Source organism: Plecotus auritus (assembly GCF_963455305.1).
Source record: "Plecotus auritus genome assembly, chromosome: 2".
Classification (NCBI taxonomy): Eukaryota; Metazoa; Chordata; class Mammalia; order Chiroptera; family Vespertilionidae; genus Plecotus; species Plecotus auritus.
In genome coordinates, this window is record NC_137771.1 from 182,297,160 (window position 1) to 182,321,162 (window position 24,003).

The 24,003-nt window shown below is 43.9% G+C and overlaps 1 protein-coding gene across 7 annotated transcripts in view; it reads right to left on the bottom strand.

Annotated features, from left to right (window-relative positions):
* Nucleotides 1-14,433, bottom strand: part of ST6GAL1 (ST6 beta-galactoside alpha-2,6-sialyltransferase 1) — a 112,090-nt gene extending 97,657 nt beyond the window's left edge. For 4 of the 7 annotated variants that reach the window (XM_080654051.1, XM_080654046.1, XM_080654047.1 and 1 more), the window contains exon 1: nt 14,311-14,433. The gene's annotated coding sequence lies outside the window, so the exon portion shown is untranslated. Of the gene's footprint in view, nt 1-13,752; nt 13,899-14,310 lie in introns of those variants that run through there. The other 3 variants (XM_080654050.1, XM_080654052.1, XM_080654049.1) reach the window with 3 other exon arrangements.
* Nucleotides 14,434-24,003: the final 9,570 nt, after the last annotated feature.

A 24,003-nucleotide genomic window follows, 5' to 3' on the forward strand; every position in this document is an offset into this window, starting at 1 on the left:
ATTCTGTAAGCTGTTGGGCAGCCTAGAGATAGCTGTGTGTCATACCTGGTACTGTGGGCACTTAATGAACAGTAGCCACTCTTTCATTCTCTTGTGCTCCAACCATAATGAATTACTCCCCACTACCTAGACATGCTGCATACTTTCACTCCTCCGGGCTTTGTGTGTTGATCTAATGCCCTTTCTTCATTCTCAACCTATCAGAACTCTTCTCATCCTCCAACTTTCAGTTCAACTCTGTCTCCTTTGTGAAACCTGCCCCATTGTCCTCTGGCCCCAACACCCAATTGTTCATCTGATTTAAAAAGTGTTTTGTTCTGCCTACACTTTGATGTTCACATAACTGACTTGCCAACTTCCCCCATGAAAGTTCCACCCAGCTCTTCACACTGAGTATTAGAATTTAACAGTGCATTTTAGAATAGCTTTAGTGGTTTTATTCAAATAAGACCAGCTCATTATTTGTTTAAAAATCACACAAAATTATACACAGCTAAATGTCAACTAAGATCCTTCCATCCACAAAAAATAGGTTAATATCATTCTTCCCATGTTCCTACATTTTCACCTGGATAGAAGTGTGAAGGATAGAAGAATGCATGAAAGAAGAATGAACAGCCTAAGTGCCCATCAGCAGATGAGTGGATTAAAAAACTGTGGTACATCTACACAATGGAATACTATGCTGCTGTAAAAAAGAAAGAACTCTTATCATTCGCAACAGCATAAATGGACCTGGAGAGCATTATGCAAAGTGAAATAAGCCAGTCAGAGAAAGATAAATATCACATGATCTCACTCATTTGTGGAATATAATAAACAACATAAACTGATGAACAAAAATAGATCCAGAGACACAGAAGCATCAAACAGACTGTCAAACCTCAGAGAGAAGGCAGGAAGGGGTGGGAGGGAGGAAGGTAAGAGATCAACCAAAGGACTTGTATGCATGCATATAAGCATAACCAATGAACACAGACAGCAGGGGGGTGAGGGTATGTGCTGGGGGGTGGGAGTAGCCAGGGAGAGATCAATGTGGGGGAAAGGAGACATATGTAATACTTTAAAAACAATAAAGAATTTAAATAAATAAATTTTTTAAAAGAAGAATGGATAGAATTGCTTTATAAAATAATTCTTTTTAAAGGTTTTTTTATTGATTTTGAGAGAGAGAGAGAGAGAGAGAAATACATTGATATGAGAGGGAAACATCAATCAGCTGCCTCCTGCACTCACCCTAACATGCATATGCCCTGACTGGGAATCAAACTGGCAACCTTTCGGTGCATGGGATGATGCTCAACCACCTGAGCCACACTGACCAGGGTTAAAATAGCTATTTTTTTTAATCTTTAAACTTTATTTTATGTTAATTCTACAGGAAAGAAAAATAATGGAAAAGCTGCACTTTTAACACATTGCTCCACCAAAAGATAATACTTCCTTAGGACCCTTCTAAGTTTAATAGTAATAATAATAATAATAATAATAATAATAATAATATTGACTGGAGTCAAGGCTGGAGTCATGACTTTAACACCCTATTTAGTCAAGATGAGAGGGAAAGTTAGCACTTACGTGTTCTCCCACTTCCTCCCCAGCTCTCCATTTCTGTTACATTCTTTTTACTTTGTCATATTCTATTTCTACTGCCCACCTTGGCTTAGCTTTGCTCTGTTTGAGCAGATGAAGGGCTCACCAAATCACCTTTAACCAAGCCTTCCTAAGTTTGCTTTTGATTAATTTTTTTCATCATCAAGTAGGTTTTCCCAAAAAGGGTTCATATGTGCTATAATTCTAGAGTTCTTACATGTATGAGAATGGCTGGTTGCCTTATCCTTGAGGAGTGAATTAATTAAGTGTAAAAATCTTCAGTCACACTGCCTTTCCCTCAGAACTCTAAATATTTCTTCTCCATGTTCTCAAGTTTTTCTTCTGCTGCAGATCAAGTCTGAGGTCAACATTACTTTTTCCTCGTGGCAGAGATGAATTGCTCCCAATATCCATTTGCTCATTTCCCTTTCGGTAATGGAAAAACCCTGAGTTTTAAGAGGGCACAAGGCCACCCAGCTGGAGATGTTTCCCAGCCTCCTTTGCAGCCAAGTAGGTCCATGTGACTATGTTTTGGTCAATGGAACATAAGCAGAAGTGGCCTGTGTTTCCACAGATGCCCCAGTTACCCTTCTGAGGGATCATCCTGGTACAACCTTTAAATCTCTGATTTTCTCTGATGAATTTTTTTTCTCAGCATATACTGCAATTTTCTTCAAGCCTTCCTGCTCTATTAGTAATTTACTTTTCAGTTGATTCTATGCTGTTCCTTTATTAACTTTTTCTCTAAAGAAGTTGTTTGTATCATCAATTTATCCCTTAGCTCTGTAATTGTCCTTTTTTATTTCATCATCTTGTCTTTGTCCTCTCAATTGATTAGTTTTCAATAAACCTTATTTTGAATGAATGGATACCCTTACTACCTCTCCCACACAAGAGCTAACTCCAATGCAGAAATTATCCTGGGGGATGGGGAGAATGAGCCAGAGGCATCCCATTTATCATTGGGTCAGACAGAATAACTTTACTCATTGTCAGGCCTTCCATCTTTCTGATCCTACTCATCCTTAAAGGGACAGCTCAAGGCCTACCTGCTCCAGACTCTTCCAACCCACATTGATTGCTTCCTCTCCAGTCCCTAAAGGGCTTCTCTGAACTAAGGGATCTATAGGTAATGCCTGGGCTACTAAATGAACCTGGAACTTTTAAGAAAGTGGATGAACCTTCTCCCTCTCCCATCATACATGGTTAGGAACATAAAGGCTTGGGGTTTTATTTCTTTTTTTTTTTTTAAGATTTCTGGACTACTAGTTTTCTGAATTAAAAGGAGTGTAAATGCTAGAACCAAGACTCAGAAGAGGCTTTAACACCAGATTCACTCATTCCAATTTAACTGTAAATTGGAAAACACTATGAGCCAGGTAGAAGAAAGAGGATTCAGCAAGAGTATTACCCTTGATAGATTGATACAGAGGGAACAAGCACCTTAGCCAGCAAACCAAACCTTCCCAACCTGCCTCTGCAGGCACTGCTGGGGCGCTGAGCAAGCATACATTCAAGTCCGTGCACCTCAACTCACTCACTCAACTCACTCATTGTCTAAATGAACAAATCTCCGAACCTCCCTCAGCCTTTGTTTCCTCATCCATTAAATGGAGATGATAATAGTATATGCCACATAGGGAGGTTATGAAAATATATTAGATAATGCAATGGTTCCAGTCTCATCCCTCACCACTTCCTGCCTTGTGTGTTTCTTTCCAGGAACATCAGCCTTTAGTGATCTCCCCACACATACAACATGCCATTCTTCACCCCCCATCTTTGCTCCTGCACCCACTTCTCCTTCAAAGCCCTTTGCCCAGAGGCTAACAGCTACTGCTCTGTAAGACCCAGCTTAGGCATCACCTCCTCCAGGAAGCTTTCCCAAACTCCTTGTGCCTTCTTCCCAATCTCTACATACACCCAAATTATAATTTAACACACTGTATTATAATTAATACCTGTATGTCCACCTTCAACTAAGCTCTCAAACGAGCAGAGCTGTGAGAATATTTGGGTCTATGTTCTAAAAATGAGCATTGTGCTATGCACACACTCTACATTTGTTGAATAAATAAATGAAGCAAGGACTCTGAGAAGAGAGGAAGAGGGTGAGAGAGGAAATTTATCTGCCACTAACTTGCAAGGCCCCACTACTAGACACACTGAGTATGTGTGTGCATATCTACGATGTGTATGTGTTTATGTAAATATTCCCAATGCCTAGCACATAATAGGCACTTGATAAATATTTGATAAACAAAATGATATTAAATAAACTTTACAAAAGAAGAAATTGTTTAAGAGCCTAGGAGCTCAGCTGCCAGATAAACCCTTAACAATGTTGATGTCGAGTTCCATTGACAAGCCAAAGGCATTTAAAGGTAGCTGAGCAGTGATACCCACCAATCTGTGGCCATGCTCACTACCAGTGTTAATTCCCAGTCATAACCAATAATGAGGACAAGTGGGTATCAGAGTTTTAAAAGGCACGCAAAAAAAGGGGGGGTGGGAGGGGGGCAAACCAAACTTGATGCAAATAACCCTTACCAAAAAAGGAAATAAGCAAATGTATGCTGGATTCAAATGTCCTGCTATTCCTGTGACTGTGACTGTCCACTGAGTTCTTTCCATTCATATGTTCTTAGGGGAATGATAGAAAGTTTCCATAATCCCTATAAGAATTCAGCCAAGCCCCCAATGAAACTCAAGGACAAAGCTCTTCTCAGACGCAAAGGACTGAGTACTATTAGCAGTGAGAAAACCTATATAACATGATACAGGAAAGAACTATACCCAATACCAGCTTCACTCCTTAGCAACAGTGAATCTTCGGGTAGTTCTCTAAATTTGCATCCATATTCTGGTTTCCCTAGCACAGTGCTGAGACGTCACTCAGCTTTAATTAAGACATCACACTTCTCCGAAACTTAGTTTTCTCAACTGCAAATGGAGCTATGACATCAGTTCACCGAATATTGCCGTGGGGACTGGATAAGAGAACACACACAGTGCCTCCTCAGGCCCAGGCACACAGCAAAAGTCAGAAGATGGTAAACTTGCCATGTTTCCCTCACCAAGACTTGGTCCAAGATGCTCTTCCTCATCCACAGAAAAACAAGGGACAAGCATTTAACATGGTGGGTGCTATCAACTCCAGCTCAGAGACCCTCCCAGAGGCTGCAAAGGGTAGAGAAATCCTAAAATTAAAGCTGAGTGGCATCTCAGCACTGTGCTAGGGAAACCAGGAGATGGATGCAAATTTAGAAAGACTGTAACGAGAGAAAAAAATGTACAATTATCCTCCTGGGACATGTAGTTCTTTTCAGGTTGCCAGATTTCCTGGTCATCTAAAGTGTATGCGATATATTTATTCCTGTGGAAATAATTTATGAATATAGAGTCAAAGAGAATTGAAGCCAAGGACAGACAGGAGGAGGCTTGCCAAGACCCAAGGGAAACAATGTTTGAGCCTCCTTTGAAGGTTTCCATTTTGTTTCACCCTTTCAGAGCACGTGAAAGTGCTCCAGTTATGTGGGGCATAACTTGTCCCACCCACTCAGGCTGATTTTTGCATCTTTCTGCTTCTTGCCCTATAGAAAGTCCTAGACTCTCAAAGTTGGAAGGGGCATTTTAGGTCAATCTTTCTGCAAAGCAGAATCCTCTGAGGGCAAACACATTCACTTGCAACTTTGGTTGGATACTCCCATGACAGGAAGCCCTTTGCCTTGTGACATAGCTTGTTCCATGGTCGGAGAGTTCAGCTGAGCAAGTTCTCCCTTATCTGCCATTCTGCAACTTCTCCCACACCCTGGACTAGTTCTCCCCTCCACAGCAGCCACTCTGATGTGACTTGAATCCTTCTTCCACATGAAGAAGGTGGCTCTTACTTTATCTCCTACAGGCCAGAAACTCCCAGTTTCCACATTTATTCCACCTCCAATATGGTGTCTGAAACTTCAGTTTCTAAGTAGCCCATTTTTGGGGTGCTTCATTTTATCATGATCTGTATGGGACCCCAGGAAACATAACACTCCAGATGGGTATGCACCACCTGACAGAGTAGAGCAGAACTGGCACAGTCCCTTCTCCAGAGCCTGAGATCAAATACTCCTGTTCTTGGCTTCTCTCTCCTCCCTCACTCAAGTTCCAGTCCTCCCAGTAGGTCCCCAGTGACCCTGAGAACAGAAACAAATTTGGAAGTGCCAGAGACAGTGGAAAGTGGAGGAAGTGATGACGCAGCTCGATTTCTTGCCCTGGCAGCCGAGGGCACCCAACCAGGCAGGCTGTCTCCAAAAATAGTCTTCCATCCAAACAGCCTCTTAGTAACTTCCTGGGAGTCCTTTATTCCAGATTTCCAGGGTGTGGTCTTCAGTGTGCAAGCACCCATTCTCTTGCCACCCTTTCCAAACCTTGATAGACTGGCTTCATTTTGCCACTGACACAACCATTGTTCTGCATGGCCAAGGTCTAAGTACACTTAGAAATATATTTTTATGAAAATAGACTAATGTCCATCAACAGAAGACTGGTGAAGCAAACACATCCATAATATAGAATGTGATGCAGCTGTGAAAAAAAAATAATATGTATACACTGATATGGAAATACCTCCGATAAAGTGAAAAGGACAAGTTTGTAAAGTGGCAGTCATGATGTAATCCATTTACTTAGTTTTTAAAATGTATCTGCTCATAACCATGTATACAACATAAATGCCTGCCAAAGGGGCTAAAGGACCCACAACTAACTGTAAACAGCAGTCACTTCAGAGAGAAGTGGGATTGGGGGGGATGAAGGCAAAAGGTGAGGGGGTGACTTTTTACCCGATTTGAAGATTCTGAAAGCAAACAGATTTTATTTATTATGTGTGTGAAGAAGTTCCCTGACCTATATCTTTCACCCTTTGCCTTTTGATGATCTCAGAGCTGGAAAGGCCTAAAGAGCTGAGAGTTGAGTCCCAGGTGGCATGCCCAGGGCGACATGCATCCTGCCCAAGGCCACACAGCCAGCGAGCGACAGCAGGAGAACACAAGTCACATTGCAGACCCTCACATAATGAGAGTCCTGGTGGATTAAAGAGAGGGCTTTGATTTCATTGCTAAATCAAATCAACATGTTTCTGTTCGTTGAGTCAAAAAATCCTACTTGGGTGCAACAGTGAGTTAGGCGAGACCAAGACTCATCCAAATTGGAGTGGGCCAGGAGAGTCTGTCTCTTTCCATGGATGAAAGACACAGTTGACAAGGCCCTACCTTTTCTGGGCTTCCTTGCCCTCAGCCATAAATCAGAGGTAAGGGGCAGAGTGAGAGGAAATGAGAGAGATTTGCAAATCTGGGGTGCTTGGCATGCTAGGCACTCATCTGAGCCATGACCACATCTTCGGATGGAGAGACCCATGACAACTCTATCCGAATGCATCCTGGTGAGGAGGGGCCATCAGCCTGTGAGCTCAGTTCCATGTGGACAGTCTGCTTCTGAGGGAGAGGAGGCTGGTTCCAAGTCCAATTCATGCCCTACTAATGCAGAGCTGCTGAGCTGTCACATGGATTACCTCATTCGATACTCACCAAATTTTTATAAATGTGCTTCAAAGTTCAGAAGTCACTTGCCAAAAGCCTACAACTAGAGTGGAGCCCTTTTGCAAATCAGGTCTCCTGACTAAATTCAGTGCTCCCGCTACCCTGTCTCTTTGGAACACGGGATCTGGCAGGAAAACTCACTTGAGCAGTAAAACTTAAGAAGATCTCAGGTTGGGCCCAGCTAGTGTGGCTCTGTGGCTCTGTGGCTCTGTGGTTGAGCATTGACCTTTAAACCAGGAGATTGCTGTTGGATTCCAGGTGAGGGCACATACCTGGGTTTTAGACTCAATCCCCAGTTAGGAGATCCCCAGCCGGAGGCAGCCAATGATTCTCTCTCATCATTAATGTTTCTATCTCTCTCTATCTCTCTCTCTCTGAAGTCAATAAAAATGTTTTTTAAAAAGAAGGTCTCAGGTTGGCTGGCTCTCTCTCTCTCTCTCTCTCTCTCTCTCTCTCTCTCTCTCACACACACACACACACACACACACACACAGGGTCCCATATGGGAGCAGAGACAGGCTCCAGGAGCCGTACAATACCTCAAATATACATCATGCGACTCAGTGAAATATTTATGACTGAGCTGATATCACAATGTGCTTCAAAGTAATCTGGGTGGAGTATAGTTTTATAAATCTGTCATGAGTTTTGGTAATTCTTAAGGATAAACTGTATATAGGGATTCATTGCACCATTTTGTATGTTTGAAATTTTTCATAGTAAGACTTTTTAAATAATGTATATGTGAGTGATCATTTCTCTCTCAATTTGTCACCTGGTAGGAGGTTCCATTTTAATTAACTTTCTGCCTGCTATGTGGTAAGAAAAATATTAGAACCAAAAGTTTCTGCCACTTGTGAAAAATCCCTATTATAACAATTTACTGAGCACTTCCTGTATATCTGGCACTATCCTGGACTCTTCAGCTATAATTTTATTTAAACCTTACAATGGCCCAGTGAGACAAGGGGGTGAGTTTAAGGACCTTGCCCAAGTCTACACCGGGGATCACTTATTAAATCCTAAATTACTTGTGCTTTTTATTTCTACTGTTCCCACAAGATACATATAACACTTAGGTACTTTGGGACTTTCTATGTAACTAGAGGCCTGATGCACAAGATTCGTGCACTGGTGTGTGTGTGGTGGGGAGGGGTCCCTCAGCCCGGCCTGCACCCTCTTGCAGTCCAGGACCCCCCACTCCTTACTGCCTGCTGAGGCTCCCGCCACCTTCACTGCACACGCCAGCTGTGAGCCTGGCTTCTGGCTGAGCAGCGCTTGCATACTGACCACCAGGGGGCAGCTCCTGCGTTGAGCATCTGCCCCCTGGTGGTCAGTGCGCATCATAGCGACCGGTTGTTCAACAGATCATTACACAGTTCTGTCGATTTGCATATTATGCTTTTATTATATAGGATTGGGGCTAAGCCTTTGAAGTTTTTTTAAATGCTAATACCCTTTAAAGTGTGTCTCAGTAATTCCAACTTTAGGATTCTATCCTTTGGAAATTACCTGATCATTCACAAACATGTTAATCTCATAGTCGATTATAATCGGGAAAAAGTAACAAGTGTTTGACTATCCAGTAGTGGCCCTCCTCCAGGAAGTCTTCCTTCCAGCTGCTCCAGGGGTGGGAGCTGCCCTCTGCTGGGTCCACAGCATCCTGAACTAGTCTCTTGTTACCCTGACCCTCCATCATACTCTGAGCTGTCTTTGTGCACCTTTGGCTTAGAATGGGCATTTGAATATGTGAGGAATGAATGAATAAATGACCCTAGAGTTGTTTATTTAACACATATAAAAACTGAAAAGTGGGGTGTTAAAGTAAGTTTTTGGAGGTCACAAGGACTAGAACCCAAGGCCATATGCAAAGCCTTTCCCCCTCCATTGTAGACTTAAGACTTCTTCTAAAATAAAAATGGTTGGCTTGTGTTTGCCAAATGAACAAATAATCCTATATAATAAAAGCCTAATATGCTAAGTGTCCAACCCTTCGACCATTAGACCAGTCGCTATGATGTGCACTGACCACCCAGAGGGCAGATGCTCCGACCCTAGGTTAGCTTGCTGCTGGGGTCCAGCCAATTGGGACTGGGTGAGATGGGCCAGACACCCCTGAAGCTCTCCCGCGGTCCCTCCCAGGCCCTGATCATGCACCATTGGGGTCCCTCAGCCTGGCCTGTGCCCTCTCGCAATCCAGGACCCTTCAGGGGATGTCAGAGAGCTGGTTTCGGCCAGATCCACCCAGGCCAAACTGAGGGACCCCACCAGTGCATGAATCCATGCCCCAGGCCTCTAGTCCAATTTAAAAATGGGCAGAAGACCTGAACAGACACTTCTCCCAGAAGTCATACAAATGGCCAACAAATATATGAAAAGATGCTCAACCTCACTAGCTATTAGGGAAATGCAAATCAAAACTGCAGTGAGATAACACCTCACCTGCTAAATGGCTATTATCAACAAGACAAGTAATAACAAGTTTTAGAGAGGTTGTGAAGATAAAGGAACCCTCATTCACTGCTGGTGGGAATGTAAACTAGTACAGCCACTATGGAAAACAGTATGGAGGGTCTTCAAAAAATTAAGAATAGAGTTACCATATGACCCAGCAACCCCTCTTCTAGGTAACTACTCCAAATTTGAAAAGATTTATTCACAAAGATATGTGCACCCCTATGTTCACTGCAGCATTACTCATGCTGGCCAAGACATGAAAACAATCAAAGTGTCCTTCAATAGATGATTAAAGAAGATGTGGTACCTACATGCAATAGAATACTACTCAGCCACAAGAAAAGATGAAATACCGCCACCTGACCTTGGAGATGAATGAAAGGCACAGCTTTAATGCAGTTGTAAACTCTGATGTACATATGAAAAGGTTAAACAAGAAAAGCAAGAGATAAGAGATAACAGTACATCCAATGTGCTCTCAACCATTTAGAGAAAAGCAAATCCATAAAAAGAAGACCGGAAGGAAAATTGCCAAATGTTAACAGTCATTGTCTTTAAATAATGGAATTTTTTTCTGTATACTTTTTTTCTACTTTTCCAAATTGTCCTCAATGGACATGCTTTGTTCTTATAATAAGAATGATAAACAAAATCTAAATCACCAAACTAATTCTGAAGGCTAACCTGACCCTTCAAGTAATGATTTAGAAAAGAAGATGTGGATAAGTGATTGCATATGGGGATTCATTAAATACCCCAGTATTTAATGTGAAACTATGTTACTGTTACATATAAGCCCATGAAAAGTACATCCACCAGTCTCAGTATTTTATGTGAAACTATGTTCCTGTTACCCATGAAAAGTACATCTAGCAGACTCAGAACACATGTAGTATATATGCAGACAAGCAAGAAAAATGCTCCCCCCCCCCCCCAATTCAGTTCTTATTGAACAAATCACTGACATCAGGTCTGAGCAAAATCTCAGGACTCTAATGTTCCAGAAGATTACTATGAATTTCATTAATGATTTATTGCTGTCATTTTTTAATGCTAACACATCCTCACATTTGTAGAAAGCCACATTCTCTTTGAAGCCTTCCCTCTTCCACTCTCTCATTTTACCACCTGCTCTTGTTTGACTCATGAAGAAAGAGGAACCTCCCCCCGCCGACCCCGCCCCCCTCAAGCCCAGGTCAATATTGAGATAAATGAACTCTATTTTCTGAAGGCAATTTCTAAGGGATGACCAAAATGTGTTCTGAGCAAGGGCGGTGGGGTAGAGAATGGGTCATGTTCTTTATAACTCCAGGCTCAGCACAGGACACCCCCACCCAACCCACCTGCTTGTCAGTAAATATGAAGTGAATGAATGGAATGACTAGGTCTCACTCACTTAGGCCTGAAAGTTCTGGTTTTGTTTTTGATTTGTTTTTTACTAAGTTTATTTACCTTAGAGTCACACGCATAACACAACTACCCAAAGCCCACTGAACAGTTTGGCAAACATTCATACCTCTTTGTGACTAGGTAGGATCTCCTTGAGCACTGGGCTTACCCTCCGGGGCTATTTTGCCCCCCATCATTCTCTGCCACTTAAAAAGCTGGGGAGTACCTAAGCCTGCCACGAGGTCTGAAGAGTCCTAAACGTGAGTCCCATGACTTAATACTCCCAACAACCACAGGAGATACATGCGTTTTCTTCCCCTCACATTATACAATGTGGATGCAGCTTGCTAGTTTTCAAGGCACTTGTGGAGAGAAGGGATGACCCAAACCTGCTCCTCAGACTCTAAGGCCTGAGCATCTTCCACTTCACTAGAACCTGGGCAGAAGGTACCCCCACTGCACAAAGAAGGAAACTAGGGCCCAAGACGTTCAGTAGCACAGGGCTAAGTGGGGTCTCTCTCTTCTGAGTTTTTGCTGCCATTTGTTTTATGATTATACTCAAAGCAGCTTCCTACTGGGAAAAGGAGTCTGTGGGAGCCCAGAGCAAGCGTAAAGTAAACCATTTAGTAAACACTAAAGAAAACTGATCCCCAATGATAACCTCACCAGATCTACCATTGGGATCTATGGCTTTGTTTAATAACCAAAGCCTATTCAAATCCTTAAGGAATTCATTATCTGACTTAAAGGTGTTGTTATAACAACCATCATAACTTTGACTTTACTGTGACATACCAACAAAAACTCCTTTGATGCAAGTTTCCTTTACGCAAAGAGAGGCACTAGCCCAGGCCAGGTGGCTCAGTTAGTTGGCGCATGGCCCCATACAACAAAAACCTGTGGGTTCCATCCCTGTCAGGGCACAACCTAGGTTGTGGGTTTGATCCCCCTTCTAGGGGTAAAGGGGGTGTACAAATAATTGATGTTTCTCTCTCTCTTCCTCTCTCTCTAAAATAGATAAACACATCCTCGGGTAAGGATTTTAAAAAAGAGTCAGTAAAAGCAGACACCTTGCTGAGTGTCTTTAGGCAAGTAATTTCTCCTCTCTGGGCCTCAGTTTTTCTATCTAAAAAATAAAAGGGTCTGACCAGATGATTCCTGAAGTTCCTTATGTCCAGTGGAATCACCATGAAAATGAGACACCCTGGAAACCCTAAGAAAATAAACAAATATAGCCAGGAGACAACAGGGACAGGGCAAAGCATCATGTTAGCTTTAGGGAAACCCAGACTCCCAAGTTTTTTGGGTTTTCCAACTTCTTCTCTGCCAAAGACAAAAATAAGCAGCTACTTTCATGGAACTCTCACAAAAATTTTAAATTAAATAAAATCAATGAAAACAATGTTTTGTTCTCCCACAAGTGGCTTAGGAGAAGCATGCTAAGAGATACTTTCTTCCCAGCCGGGCTGGTGTCAACAGCCCATGCTTATGCCCAAACAAAGGCCTTCTGGCACAGGGATGAGAGGCAAAACATCTAAGTCTCCACAGTTGGCCCTATTCCAATTTAAAGGGAGGGGCAGCCAGGAGAGAAAAATAACTAAGCTTATGAAAGGCCAGATGAAGAATAAGGAATTACTAAATCTAGCCTTTTCTCCAATGAATAAAGAACTCTTGAAAGGGATAATGGAAGGGTGCACCTTTCAATCTGAATTACTTTCTTTGTTTAACTCTGTTTTGCCTAAAGCCATTGCCTTTTAAGCCAAACACAGGATCCTGGTTTTTCCTTTAGTTGTCAGCCTGGCCTTGTGCAATGTGGGAGCTGGAAGACCCACACTCAAGTCCTAGCTCTGTCCTGATTTCGGTTTAATCTTGGACAAGTGGCTGAACTCAACAGGTCTCCGCTTTCCACCTATAAAATAAGAGGGCTCTCTGGATGCTCTCCAGACTCTCAATGAAAGTGGTGTGGGGCTGAAGGATCCCCAGTTCTCCCCAGAGACAGGTCCATCTCCAGCGGCACTAGTCAAGGTGAAGCCACAACCCAATGGCTCAGCAAGCACACTGAAGCCGTGGTGCCTACATTTCCACTCCCACCATCTTCAGGGTTTACTCCTGCACCAACACCAACACCTAAAAGGCCAAGTCACCCTCCCAAACATCTTGCTGCTGCCTGAACAGTTCTGATTAACCAAAATCTGCAAAGCTGAGCTGAGCATATATGTAAGCGAAACAAAACAGAGAGGCCTCTCTTTCCGGACCTCGGAATTCCTCTCAAACTCTAATCGAACTGAAAATAATAGCGCCCCCACCTCGTACAGGAGGCCTCGGCTGGCCTTTCTAGTAAAAATGCATAACAAGTCAAAAGGGGCCAATGACACCCGGGCAGGCTAGACACATGGACCTACAAAGCAAAGCGCAAATGAAACCACGCTGGGCGCTGTTTAAATTGGACCGTTCTTCCCGCAGGCTGCAGAGGTGCTCACGACCTCCCACCAGAGCGCAGGGACAAGGGTGTACCAGGCACGGTCTTTTTTGGGAGGGGACCCATAGATCCTTAATTCAACCCCATCTCTAAGAAACCTCCGTGAGGTGGAAGTGAGGGGTTGTCCGGATCACGTCAAGTAATACACCACCACCGCGACAGACTCAGCCTGCAGTAATCTTTTCGTAGCTGCTTTCTTGTTTCGTTTTTCCCTTTTAAGTCTGGCAGTTTGTGCTGATGCCCAGGTGGTACCTTTTAAATGTCTTTGTCGACCTCCTCCAGCAAGTGGCGCCCCCAGAGCTGCTCTCTATGCTGTAGCTGAGACAATGGCCGGGTTCCGCGGGGCGGCTCCTCAAGGTTGGCAGCCCAGGGTTGGGCGCACGTGCGTTTGTTATGGTGCCCGTGTCCCCACCCCCGCCGGGAAGCTCAGTTTCCTGGTCTTTGAACCTACCCATCGGGATCTGAAGGAACCCAGCCGCTGCAGGGCGTCCCACCCTTCCTTACAGACAGTGCAGTGGAGAAAGGAGGGTTCCGGGTGGCCGAGCGCACGTGGGTTTGTTGTGGGTCCCCAGATCATGGAGCGGGGGAGAAACCAGGGCGGTCCCTCTCTCAGGACAAAAACACAGGCACCCCCGGCCCAAAGGTGGCCGGCACGCGGCGAAGGTGGCTGAAGCGGCGCTGGACACCGATTCCTTGCGCCCTGGGCGCGCCTGGCGGCCTCCGCTCCCCTTCCCTCCCTAAACCCTACGCATCCCTCCTCCCGGGGGTGGCCACCCGGGCTGCGCAGTGGCCCGCGGCACCCCTACTCACTCTGCGTGCTGGCGGCGTGGAAGCTGCGGCTGCTCCGCCTGCACACACCCCAGCCGGCCGGCGGCTGGCTCCCTTTGTTAGCGCTGGGCAGTGCCCCAGGCGTCTTCCCCGGCCGGCCCAACCCAGGACTCCCCTCCCCCAGGTGCTCAGGACTCTGTCCAGGGCGGGGGCCGGAGAGCCCGAGGCTGGGAGCCCCTCGCCGGAGTCCCCAAAGGGAGGACGGTCTTCAGGGGGAGGGGAGCGGGAGGCAGGGGATGAGGGGTGGAGGGGACTGGAGAGGAAGGGAAGAGGAGCGTGGTGGAGGGGCGGGGAAGCGAACGGTCTCCGTTATGCAAATAGTCAGAAAGACTGTGTTTCCCCGCCACACGGAGCCCCAGACAGATCTGGCCCTCCAGAGGTCGCGAGAGAGCAAAGATTCAGGATTAGGGGTGCCTGGTTAGGATACCGCGTGATGCTGGGACCCTGCCTCCTCCAGAGGAGGGCAGGAGGGCAGGCCTGAACAAGGGGGAAAGACAACGCGGCGGGTCTAGGATCCCCAAATGCTGGCTCTACCCCAGGTCCTGAGGGTTGAATCCAGCACTCTCCTCTTTACATCCTAATAAACGGGACTATAATCCTGGCTGGGCTACCAATTGACTGCGTGACCCTGAGCAAGTCACTTAACTTCTCTACGCCTCGATTTCTTCTTATGTAGAATCTGAAGCAACAAAATCTCTTTCACGGGGTTAGACAAGAACCTCCGAACTTCCTTCAACGCGGTCGACAGAAAGGAAGGAGTGCGGGCGAATCCCCGCGCACAGTGAGACTTCCACTCCAAGGTACCTGCAGGCCCGTGGGCCAGCGGCCTCAGGTAAGGGGGTCCGGAAGGAAGGGAGCAGTTTCCTTCCCTTCACTGGGGCTGCTAGTGGAAGGCGAGAGGAAACTGCATGCTGAGCAAGCTAAGGCAGAAAGGGTGTGACCACCTGAGGCCATAATCATCTCCCAGATGCCTCTAGAGCGCCCTCTTGACTCAGCTTGTAGGGAAGGTGGTGTGGCAGGGGAGCAGGGACGGGAGAGTGGAAGGCAGTCTAAGTCCTCTGGACACACGAGGTGGCTGGGGTACACACTCTGCCGGTGCTTGAAGCCCAGGCCCAGAACTCTGTCCAAATCAAGGTGGCCACTCCTCACCACCAGTAGCATCCTCATCTCATCCCATCCCAATACCCTCTTCCAAACACTGCTTCCTCCCTCCCCAGATCCTGGACCCCTACAGTTGTCTCTGCTGGCCCCTCCCAGCTGCGGTGGAAACATTATTGCTCTGTACAAAGAGCTCCAGTTGGAGAGGGTGGCAAGCAGACTGAATTCAAATCTCTGTGTGTTGGTGTGAGTTTCTTAGCCTCTCTGAGCCTCCCGTTCCTCGTCTGTAACATGAGAAATTAATGACAGTGCTGTTTCCAGAATTATGTGAAATCGTCTCTGAAGCACTTAGCTGAGTATCTGGCATACAGAAAGTGCTCCTAACAGTAAAATGTAGGTGTGATTGAGTGGAAGCAGACAAACTCATAAGACTATTTGGGGAGGTTTTAGACTTTATTCTAAAAAAATTGGAAGCTATTAAAAGATTTTGTGTAGGGGCATGACATGAATCTTTGTGTTTCAAGCTAATTTCTCCGGCAGCATACTGAAAAATGAATGGCAGAAGCAGAGACTGCAAGCATGGAGTACAGAGACCAACTTGGAAGCTCCCATTGGTGGAAATATAATAGAAGGGATGGCAATGACAGAGGGAATGGAAAAGGGGACACCCAAATAGTACATACCATTTGCAGAGCAAAAGCACTCTGCTGATTATGTTGTCTCTCCTCATCATAAGATAGGTGGTGGTCTTAGCCCCACTGTATAGTTGAAAAAACTGAAGTCACCTCGGAAATGGAAGAGTTGGAATTCAAACCCCCTTCGACATTCATTGAAAGCCTTCATCATTTTCTTCTTCTGTATCACTTTTGTGTCAAGAACCAGAAACAGAGAGGTTTTTGTAAAACGTTGTGGAGTTCTAACTCCATAGTTGTCTTTAACAGCACTCTAACCAAATTATGGGGGAAACAAAGAACACTTTTATTGTGTATTCTTGACTTGCAGATTTGAAATGAACACAGATGACATGATAACTCCAAGAAGTTCCTGGGACTCTGAGGAAGAAGAGCAGGCTAGTAGGAGTACTCCCGGCAAGCTTCTGGGATGGGAGCAGCTGTGGGCTATTCCATTTAGGGGCTGCTCCCTCAAGCTTGCTGTCTGGTCAGTTGGGGCTGTTTGACCTATACGTGAGAGGCAGGAGGCTGAACCATTCACTGGGAGACAGTTCTGTCCTCCCTAGCCTATTTATGAGGCTTCCATACCTATTGTCTCTGGGGCTCCTGCCTTGACAAGTTTTTTTTTCCCCCTTAAGAAGTACAGATACCTACTTTCCCTCTGGACACTATCTCAGCCCCTCACAACCTCAGTCTTTGCCCATAAATAATATTTTTGGTAATGAGTTTCTCCATCATCATTTTAGACACTGTACTGGCTAATATAAATAATGCCCTACTCTATAATGTAAATGTACAACAACCTACTCACAAACAACATTTTCATAGCACTCTTGAATTGGAGGTGTTATTGAAGTCTTGGGGGGGGGGGGGTTAGGTGCAGGCAGTTGAAAGTGTCCTCTCAGACCCTTCTTCTCACTCCACTATAGATGCTCATCAAAACCCTTAGATCGCCTTCCCAGTTCTCCTCTGCATGCTTTCAGCACCTATTGTCCAACCTTGGGCCTCAGTGCTATCTGCTTCAAGGATAAAGATACCTAGAGACAGGTAAGTCTATAGAACCTAAGTCAGAAAATAGAAATAGAGTAACAGCATCTCTAATTTAAGCACCCAGGGACTGCTCCTACTGTCCCTGCACAGATGGGCCAGTGGAGCATGGAGTGGGGACAGGAGAGGATACTAGAAGGCAGAGGCTTAACACTAAACACAGACCTCATGGTAGGACCACATGGCAGCCACATAGCCCCTAGTAGAGCAAGCAGTGGCCTGGTGACTCCAAGACCTCAGAGTAAGATATGAGCAACGGTGTGATCAGGATAGGTCAGAGAACTGGACCTATTGTGTGGGCACAGGTGTGGTTGGACTGCCCTTCACCCAATCAGCTTCAGTGTCCAGCCCTGTCCTAGGAAATACAAGGAAAAACCAAGTTTCCATTATCAAATCACTTGTGTATTAGCCAACTTTCTCCAGTTCATAATAATAATAATCACCATGTACTGAATATCTACTAGTACTGTGTGCAAGGCAGTCTATGTGCATGTTCTCATTCAATCCTCACTTGGGGGAGGATGGATCATTCTAGAACCCTAGTGCACTAAGTCATCTTGAGCTCTTTCTGTTCTGGCCTTAAGGCCAATCTTAGCATGAGATTAATGCATGGGGGCAAGGGGATGACTACAAACCTCACTCCAAGAAAAAATGAGAGAAGCTTTACTGATGGTTTCTTAAGGAGGCAAAATGGTGTTACACCAAACATCATGAGCAAGACTTACAGCACCCACCTACAGCATCCTTTTCTGCAAAGTTCTACTCCTGACAGTCACCCTCTCACTTTCCTACCCCTGTCTCCTCAACATCCCTCAATCCCCCACAATATTCCTCCAGCTCCCTTCCCATCAAGGTTCTTCCCTCTACAGTCTCCTTGATTTTAATGTTAATTAAGTTCATTTCAATTCATTTTAATTAGCCTTTCTCAGTGACTCCAAAGGGTGTGAAAAAGTAGGAAGCTACAAATAAATAAAGAGAATTCACAAGAATATAAATCCATTTACAAATGGCTTGCATATACATTATTTCACTTGAGTCCTCTTCAGACTCACAATAACCTGTGAGGTAGGTAAATTTCTTTTTTTTTAATATATTTTTATTGATTCAGAGAGGAAGGGAGAGAGAGACAGAAACATGACCAGGAATCGAACTGTGACCACCTAGAATTGAACCATGACCACCTGGCTCATAGGTCGAAGCTCAACCATTGAGCCACACAGGTAAGGTTCTTTATCATCCCCATTTACAGCTAAAAATCCTGAGGCTTAGGGGTAAAGTGAATTGCTTAAACTCTATTAGTGAGTGTTGCACTGTGCTATGTGTTGAAACCAAGGCCTCCTTTTTTTTAATGCCATTTCTGGCCCCAGGGCTGCAAAAGGCTAGATAATCCTATCAAATGTCACTGACATTTCACAGACTGCAGCTGCCAAAACTGCTGCCCTGCTGCCTGGGGGCAGAACTCATAAGCTATGCCCAGGAGACCAGATGCACCAGGAATGGCAGGAAATACAGGGGTAAATGGACTCTGAGGAATCAAAGATGCTTATAATAAATTATCTCAAAAAGATTCAAAAAATTGGTTTCTCTCAAGGGACACCGATCAGAACAAAAGTGGAAGCTGCCTACTGTGTGTCCATGACCTGAGAATGATTATCTGATAACCTGCAGTAATGGTCAGGCTTTGTGTAAGGAAGATGTTGGTCAGTGAAACTTCTTTGTAATTAACAGATTTTTCTTAGTGCAGCAGGGAGAACCAGTGTTTGATACTAGTTGGTATTTGTTCTAAACTTGCTTCTATACAGTCTCATGCTTTTTAAAAAAATCTATGTTTAATAGTTTTTCCCCCTGATTTTACTGATAAAGTTTGCTTTAGGGAATGTAGAAAAGTCAGACAAGTATAAAGAAGCAAGGTGGAAAAATTGGCCACAAGCAGAATTTACTTTTTGGCCTATTTTCTTTCTCATTTCCTGTGTATTTTTCTAGAACTTTTCATAGTTGAGATAATAATGTATATATGTTATATCCTGCTTTTCTCCCCTATTTAGAGTATATTATAAGCATTTTCTCTATATTTGTATTCATTCACTTCAGCCCTTATTAGAGGCAAAGGAAATACTACTCTGAGACAAGTTACTATTGGTTTATTACACCATTTATTTTCTCTCTGGGAGACAGTTTAGTTCAGTGGCTGAGAAAACAGATTCTGGAATCAAGCTGTCAGAGTTTGAATACTGACTACTATCTTCAAGCTGTGTGACATTGGGAAATTAATTAACCTCCCTGGTTTTTTTTTCTTACCTGCAAAATGAGGATAGTAGTATCCACTTCACAGCATGGTTCTAAAGATTAAATGAGTTAATCACATTAAAATTGCTTAGAACAAATACATGGTATAGTGTAAGTGATAACTAAGAACAAATACATGGTATAGTGTAAGTGATAACTATTAGCAGTATGTGAGTGCATCATTAATTATTCAACCATTTTCCTGTAGCTGGACATTAAGGTTGTTTTCAATTTTTCCACTAGCATAAATAGTCGGTCAATAAACTATCCATTGCACTCATGAGGGGAGGAAAGGATAAATGACCAGGGAGGAGGCATCTGATCAACTTGAAGAGATGATCTCTAATTCTATTTGACAAACATTAACTGAACATTATGGGTGAAGAAAGGGTCTAGAGTAGACTGTCAGGGATCATGAAGATGAAGAGAAGACACGAAGATGCACAAGGGACAGGCTTCAATCTCAAGAAGCTTTAATAAGATTTTCAAAAATTTCAAAATGTTGCCTCCAGAAAGATATTTTCACCATCACATATTTCTACATATCACCTATGTGGACAGAGGTTACAAAATGCCTAATTTCAAATACCAATACAGCAAATGGTACAAACTCAGTCAGTCCTCCTTTCTCTTCTCAATAGGAAGACTTGATCAAGAATGCCTGCTTGCCCAACTGGCGTGGCTCAGTGGTTGAGCGTCAACCTATGAACCAAAAGTTCACAATTTGATTCCTGGTCAGGGCACATGCCCGGGTTGCGGGCTCGATCCCCAGTGGGGTGCATGCTGGAGGCAGCAGATCAATGATTCTCATTATTGTTGTTTCTCTCTCTCTCCCTTCCTCTCTGAAATCAATAAAAATACATTAAAAAAAAAAAAGAATGCCTGCTTCACAGAAGTGTTGTGCATATTAGGGGTAGCATCTATGAAGCTCTTGGTATAATGTCTGGCACATAGTTAATGCTGAACAAATAATAGCTAACAGTTACTGAACATTTGTCCCAGGTGAGGCACTACATCAAGCAAGCACTTTTCAAATATTCTGTCATTGATCCCTTGCAATGATTCTATTAGGTAGATACTATTAATTTTATTAATCATATTTTATAGATAGGAAACTAAGAGGTAAGTGACTCAATCAGAGTCACACAAGTAATAAGTAGTAAAGCTGGATTGTTAACCAAGGCATTTGATTAATTACAGTAAGCTAAGGGCTAGTTAAGATTCTGGTGACTTACGCATTTGAAGGATCATGCCACTCTTTATTGTCCTTCACCCGCATGTATTTTACACATCTCTCCCCCAAAGAGAGCTAATGTTTCATGAAAAAAGCCACATAACACACAGTGCCCTAATCTAGGAGTCAACAGGCCTGAATTCTACTCCCAACTCTCTCGGTCCAGCTTGCAGACCTCAGCCAATGCAATTCCTCTTTACTACTTCATGAAATAAAGTTAATTGGACTAAATAAGTTGTTTGCAAATATGGCTCACCTTTGCAATCACCTGCAGAATTTATATAAAGTATAAATTCTATCCCCCCTTGTGGTTCCAGGCTCCAACCTTGGCTATCTGTAATTGTTGTTTTTTTAAATATATTTTTATTGACTTCAGAGAGAAAGGGAGAGGGAAGAGAGATAGAAACATCAATTATGAGAGAGAATCATTTATCGGCTGCCTCCTGAACGCCCCCTAATGGGGATCAAGCCCACAACCCAGGCATGTGCCCTTGACTGGAATTGAATCCGGGACCCTTCAGTCCACAGGCCAACACTCTATCCGCTGAGCTAACCGGCTAGGGCTATCTGTAATTGTTAACACACTCCCCAGGCAATGTTGATGATCAGCAGGATTTGTACATAAATCAGTAGGTTACTTCTAAGGCTGTTTCTAGGTTGACCCAGAGAAGTTCATCCACAGGGTAAAAAGCCACCAACCATGCCTGAGCATGTGGTACTCCATGACCAGGGGAGCCTTCTCTCCTGAGACTGCCCTTAGTGAGGGACCCTTTGGCTAAGGATTATGAGCTGTAGATAGCAAAAATATGGCTGCAACCTTAGCCACTTTCTTGTTAGCTAACATCGCCAATAGTTAATTGACCAAAAGGAGCTGGACAATAGCATTTGGAAAAGGCCACTTTTCCCCAACACTGGACTAGTTCCTAAGGTTCAAATGTCTCCTGGGAAGCTACTTCAGTTTTCCAACCCCTCTCTGTATAAAGTACAATACAAAACCTTGGTAGCTTCCCATGAGAAACCTGCATTTCTCTACCAGGAGCTGGTGAGAAAATGTGATGTGAATTAACCAGTCACCAGCTCTGCTAAAGTCTAAGTATGTGGGCAATAAGATAGGCATTTGAGGAGCACTAGCAAGGTTTTGTGCAGGGTGTAGGCCCTGAATGATGCAGCATTATCTAGTATAGCCTTCCTTGGTGATATCATAAAGCACTCAACCATCCAGTTCAGTTGGCAAATAGGAGGCTTATGATAACAGCCTGCACCTCCCTAACCAAAAAAGCCTCAGAACATCACAAGGCCATAACCTGGAGGCCTCAGAATGACTCCATCCAGAAGGTAGAAACACAGGCTGGCTGAGGCAGAAGTCTGATGTGTGTTTGTGAGGATTTGGGGATGGAGAGTACAGGCACTTGTGAAATATATGCCATTGTATTAAAAGAGTTGCATCAAATCAGCTTGGGATTCCATCAAGTGGGCTATAATTCCAGGAAGCAAAGGGATGCCATCTATCACATTTCTTTGACCAGTTTCTCTGGGTTGCCCTTCTCAAACTTACAGGAAGGGTGGGTACTAGGAAACTCATTTCCTTGCCCAAAAATAAGAACTTCTGCAAAGTTCATAAGTTCACATTCAGAGTGAACTTCACAGGATGGATTTGTATTTGCAGAATCTGGGACTCTTCTGATGGTGAGGTTAAGAAAAAAGGTCACAGTGCACCTGCTTGATTTTAATTATCCACTTTAATATATGTTACTCATTTAGAAGACTTCCAAGGCACTTTCCTATACATCTTTCAATTGATCTCTCTTTCATAGATAAATAAACTAAGGTTTCCAGACATCCTCAAACTACGGCCCGCGGGCCACATGCGGCCTGCCGAGGACATTTATCCAGCCCACCGGGTGCCACTGCCTGTCCTGCTTAGCAGCCGACTAGTCCCCGGCCTGCAGTGCGCATAGGAATTTGTTCATAGTTTTTTTTGTTTGTTTGTTTTTTTAACTATAGTCCAGCCCTCCAACGGTCTGAGGGACAGTGAACTGGCCCCCTGTTTAAAAAGTTTGAGGACCCCTGGCTTAGACACTCAAATACCCTGCCAACCCTTGCTAATAAGTGACAGAGTTTGGACTAAGGCCCACATCTTCTGATTCAGATGTTAATGCTGATAAAGGGACCACAGGGAAGCCAGAAAATATAGAGATGAAGACTTGAGAAAAAAAAACAAAAATAGAAACTGCTGTGGGCCAGCCTCACCTAATGAGGCCCCTGAGAGGAATCGGGACCTGCTCATTATTTTCTGACTTTTCATAGTGGTCAGGGATTATTAGTCTGGCTTTTCAGCCTGTCGCTTCAAAGGGCTAAGAAAAATATATAAAGCAATAAGGGGAGATTGTGGGGAATGACCAGAAGCTCAGTGGAATGCTATTGTTGTTGCTGTGAAGAAGGAAGTCACCCATCTGAGATAGCTTTGTGTGAGGCTGGACCTCTGATAAGGCATTTCCTTCACTCCAGCATTTTTGGCACAAAGAGTGAAGTGCTTGCAGCCTCATTGCTTCTTAGATCTCATGAGCTAGAAGAAATCATAATTCTCAGTTATTGATTACTGAGGCGAAATAGAGCGTGTTAAGATTATGATCTGTATATTCCAGAATGATGTGAGAGATAATAATGACTTCCACAAATTACTGAACCAGGAACTGAACTATACTATAGCTAATCCTCACAAAGGCCCTATGAAGTGTGCGTCATTAATTGCATTTGGAACCGAAATAAATGAGGCTTAACAAGTTTAAATAACTGGACAAAGGCTGGGTGTCTTGTAATTGGCAGAACTGGGGACATGTGTATGACTTCAAAGCCACTCTTTAACCTCTATGCTCATCAGTTTGTACTTGTAGACAAAGTAATGTGAGGATCACCTGATGCATCTCCCCATTATTTCTGTCACTAGGACATGCTTCTGCTTTTTTATTCTTCTCAAATGACCCCTTTTTTCTCACTCTGCCTATATGAACATACTCCTCCTCTAAGGTCTAGTTCAACCCTAAGCTTCTCCAGGAAGCTGTGAGTCCAAAATGATCTCTTCCTTCTCTAAAGTTTTAAAGATACTTGCAGGAACTGGTACAACCATTATGGAAAACAATATGGAGTTTCCTCAAAAAATTAAAAATGGAACTGCCATTTGACCCAGTGATCCCACTTCTAGGAATATATCCTAAGAAAACCAAAACACCAATCAGAAAGAGTGTATGAACCCCTATGTTCATAGCAGTGTAATTTACAATAGCTAAGATCTGGAAACAGCCCAAGTGCCCATCAGTAGACGAGTGAATAAAAGAGCTG